General features: G+C 35.5%; 1 pseudogene; it reads right to left on the bottom strand.

Annotated features, from left to right (window-relative positions):
• Positions 1–2,607: 2,607 nt before the first annotated feature.
• LOC134471541 (elongin-C-like) lies at positions 2,608–4,352 on the bottom strand (annotated as a pseudogene).
• Between the last annotated feature and the right edge of the window lie 642 nt (positions 4,353–4,994).

Below are 4,994 nucleotides of genomic sequence, written 5' to 3'. Positions count from 1 at the left end.
CTGAGGTTTCAGGGATCAGCAGGAAGGCAGCCACAGTTTCAGGGGGACAACAGGAAAAAAAAAAAAAAAAAACAAGCTCAGGGAACTGAGGAGTAGAAGTGGAAGCTGCAGAGGACAGCAGTCAGGAGGAGCCAGCAAAGTAACATTTCAAAACAAAGATGAGAGGCAGTGTTTTAGTAAAGCATTAGGTCAATGACTTGAAATAGATTTTTATATATGGAAGAAAGAAACCTGTGGCAACATGAAACTGAGTGATATTTTTCACATCAAATTAAAAGCATATTATTCTTCCTTTTGACTGCTTGCCCAGCCTCTATCCTTGAAGAGAGATAGGCTCCGTCTAAATTATTTCATCTGATCATTATTATTTATAATCTTAGTCGGATTTTTATTTTGAAGAGGAGTATGAATTCATTATACTCTTGTATATAGATGACAAAGTAAAGTCAAGCTATATCTACCTGTAAAAAAGATTCAGAGCATCACTAGTAAAAAATTAAATTATTTTATTTGATCATTGTAATCTTAAATTTTTCTTTTGAAAAGAAGTATCAATTCTTTATATTTTTGTCTGTAGATTACAAGGTAAAATCAAACATATATCATATATCTACCTACAAAAAGATCCAGAACATATTAGAGTGTATGCATGTGTGTGTGCATATATAGGATATATTATATATATATATATATATATATATATATATATATGGCTTAAATTAGGGTAATAAGTGTTAGTGACTATGTGGATATGTGGAACAATTGGAATTCTCTTACATTTGAGGGGGACTATAATTTAGGACCACAATCTTGGAAAATTGACAGCTTTAGAGCTAAATATGTATACTCTGTGACCCAATGTATTACTCTTAGTTATAGGTCCAAAAGAAATAATTGACCATGTCCAGGAATGTTTAAGCCATTTGTATTTATGTTACCCCAAAATTTCAAACAGTTGAAATATTAACAGCTGATGAATAAACCAGTGTCATAAAATGAATTTCTTCTGAATAATGAAAAAATGTACCATTCCCATGGAATATGTGTGAGACTTGTAAATGTGATGGTAAGTGAAAAAGCTATACATAAATGAATACATACTATGTGAATCCATTTATTCCAAATCAGCGAGGAAGCCTTTACAGATTACCCTGTCTAGGTAGGATGCTGTTTCTCTGTGCAGCATAATAAGCACCAGATTACCTTTCATCTTGTTTACCACATTGAATTACAGGTAGCTGGTCATATGCCTGACTTGCCTACTATATTAAACTACTAAAATTTTGAAAGCAGGAAATCTCTTGGTTTTTTTAATTTTAGTTTTTTATTTTTGGAATCTCTTGTTTTCAGTGGCTGGCACTTATCAGATGCCATTCGTTGAGTGAATTAACCTGGTGAGATCAGTACCTTTATTCCTCAGATGGTTTATTGAACAGCACACCACGTGTGTCAAGTGCTTTGTACACCTTGCATTTGGATGGCTTTTCTGAGTTTATCAGGAGTATAATGGGGTTTTTTGGGGGAAATTTTGTTGTAATCTTTTTAATGACAGCTCGCCTTTTGTTCTTTCAACACAAATATGGTACATTTCATTCATTGTCTGTCACTCTCTTTTCATATTTTTCTGGAATCATAGACCCAGAAAACATCCATTTGCTAAAATGCCACTGTAGTGGAACAAAGTTTTTTAAAACGACCTGGGCTAGGAGAGTAGCTCAGTGATAAAACACTTGCCTGGCATGTATGAGGGCCTGGATTCAGTCCTCAGTATCACAAAAGCAAGTGAACAAGAGAAAAAGTAAAATGAACACAAAGTTCAATTCTATCCTAAAACTGTAACTATGCCTGCAGAGAGGTGTAATAGCAGTTTTATTAAGACAAAAACCAAAATTATAGCAAAAGCAAGCTGGGCCACCAGGTTCCTTAGTACTATTTAAAGTCTTAGGTTTTTGCTAATGTTGTTGTTTATTTTAAAATTATAATCTAAAAATACGTATGTAAAATATAAAAGATTGGAGAAAAATATACCTGTACTTCCACTTACCCATGTGCATGCATGAATGTATGCAGATACGTTCCTTCCAGAGCTTGTTCATATGCAGGTTTGATTTTTCTTCTATTATTTGATCATGATGAAATATTAAATCAGAGAAAGAGAGTCAGCTAATCCCTACCCCTGTGGCATAAGTATCTAGGAGCAATGATTTAGGGTATATTCTCATATAACTTTTATTGCCTGTTTAGTATAGCTATAATCCTGCATTCTATATATACATAAAATTTAGTAGCCTGATTCTTTTTCATTTGGTATTTTTCACATTTTGCCATGTTGCTACACAGATTTTATACTCATCTCTGTAAGGGGCAAATTTGGCTAGAGAATAGATATCCTAGGACTTGTGAACAGTTTCAAGGTTTTGTATGTCTCAATCAGTTTAACAATTTTATGTGACCATGGAGTGGGAAAAGTGAAAAAAATGGGAATCAATGAGCAAGAGATTGGTTTGAGTTATTGCATAAAAAATAAAAATCTGTATTTAAGATACCTAACATAACCAAAACTGAAGACAAGCATAACTTTCATCTAACAATAACATTTTCTATCAAAATCTCTGTGCTTCAAATTATATTAACCCTAATTTTAGACATATCATATGAAATATTTTAATTTTTTAAAATTATAATTTATTTTATTTAACAATCTAGGAAGTTCGAAGCCATCAGCAGTTCCAGTGCTATTTTAGGTGCAATGGCAAATTCAGAAATCTTGGTGGAGCTGCTAGTGTGGTGAACCTTGTGAGTAAAATACTTGCAAACTTTTGAAAGCACATGTGAAGGGACCTCTAAAATTAACCTCATTGGTTTTATTTTCAGCAAACTGATTTGGGTCACTCAACATGGCTTTATTTTTCCTGATGTTAGTGCATGTTCTGTTTTTTATAATATGTTCGTGACCGTCAGAAAATATCAGTTTGACCTACCTAGCATCGCGGCCTTAGCAACCACCATAGGTTTTCTCCTTGCCATCTATTATGTTTGGTTCCAAAAGAACTTTACGAGTTTCTTGTCCACACCACAGCTAAGTCTCTTCCTACTGTCACAGCTCTTACTACAGGGCCACCACCTACCTCTAGCTGCTGCCCCTGTGGATTCTGGGGAAGTACAAGGAATTACTTCCGCAGGGTCACAGGTGCTTCCTCCAATGTATGGGAGATCAGTGAAATGTTTTCATTTTCACAATAAACATGCATACCCTAATTTTTATTTAATACTTGTTTACCTCATATTCTGCAAACATTTTTAATACATTCTTTGCCTTAAACTTTTTATATACTCCTAGTCACATTACTTCTCTAAGTATTTGTTGGGTGCTGTATATATAAATGAAAATTGAACTTAATAAATATTTGTTGAACTTAGCGCTAAGTACTTACCACCTACCACACCTTGTGTTAAGCGTGAGGAATACAAAGGAGAAATGATGTCCTAACTTCAAGGCTCTTATTGTGGTAGAGACATAGATTGTCGTTCCAATACAAGGTAATTAGTGCTAAAATATACAGGATAGGCTAATTAATTATTTGGTCTTCTCTCATGCTTTACTGAGCCCAGAAGACCACTCTTTCTGTCCACCATTCTGTGATACTTTCTCAACTATGCCTCAGAAATGACCATTGGTGTTCAAAGGCTGAGAGAGTCCATCATGAATATGGTTCTTGGGTATCTTGGCTCTGATTTCTTCCTAACTGCTTCTGCAGACCATCAAGGTGATGGTAGGCACAGATGCCGTCCCAGCTCCTCCAATGTTCTTACTTTTCTGTCTCCTGTACCAAAGCTCTTTCATGCTTCTTTAACCACAAAATTCTCCATACGTTAACAAATACTGGACGAAGGGGACAATAACAATGGCATTTATCTACATTTTCCCAGGATTAAACCCTAGTGAGAACACCCTGATAACCAGTGAAAGAAAGCTCATCCTCCCAAAAATATGGAACATGGATAAGAAGTGTAAGACTACAGGCAGGGTTTTTAGTAGGGGGATAATGGAGAGGAGAGAAGACTAAAGTATTTGAATTAAAATAGTTATTCTGAGGAATAGATATTTGGACCACAGAGAAAAGAGAATTTCTGGGTTTCTTCTTTGCACAGTTGTATCAACTGTGGTGCCATTCAGTGACCCCAGAACTCTACAAGGGGGAAATGTCTCATTTTGTGTTAGAGTAAATCCAAATGTTAGAAGACCCACTGCCTGTTATTCTTGCTTCTCCTCCACTCTTCTGACAGAACCTTGCTTTTGTTTGGGTATTCTGACCTGCTACAAACACTATGTACTTCTCTAAAACAATCATGATAATCCCTTCTTTAAGCCAAAGACTGGTTCAAAAATGGACAAGTGATACAATACTGGTTAATGTATCATGAGGGGGAAATTTGCTGTAAAGCTTCTGGGATATTTTTCTGCCATGGTTTTTGAATATGTACCCTCCTTCAAGTGCTGGGAACCTGATATCCAGTGTGCTAATATTAAGAGGCAGAGTCCTTCAGAAATGATTAAATCATGAGGCTGGAGCATCCATGGATGAGATTTTAGACCTTTTGAAAGGGCTTGAAGTTAAAGGGGAGAAGATCATCTTGCACTCCCTCCTTCTGCCTTCTGTCATGTGATAGCCTAGTTTCCAAAACTATGAGGAAACAAAGGTCTGTTCTGAATAAATTCTTCAGGCTCACATATTTTATTAGAATAGCACAGACTAAGAAGTTTTTTTCTTTTGTTTACATAAAGACCCAACAGTTCATTTGGACTTTGCTATGTCTGCATATGACAAATAAGCTATAGAAGTTATTCTGAGGCCATGAGTTAAAAATAAAGCCAACATAGTGAAGGTGTTAGAGCATAAAGATCTAGAAGGAGCCTGAATTTTGATGGTTAACTGCTGAGTTGGAACTCTCCCACCTGCACCTGAGACTGTGTTACATGTGATAATAAGTAC

The sequence above is a fragment of the Cavia porcellus genome, unplaced genomic scaffold, assembly GCF_034190915.1.
Source record: "Cavia porcellus strain 051 isolate PalLab524CR breed Dunkin Hartley unplaced genomic scaffold, mCavPor4.1 scaffold_18, whole genome shotgun sequence".
Taxonomy (NCBI): Eukaryota; Metazoa; Chordata; class Mammalia; order Rodentia; family Caviidae; genus Cavia; species Cavia porcellus.
This window is presented reverse-complemented; position numbering and strand designations above follow the sequence as displayed.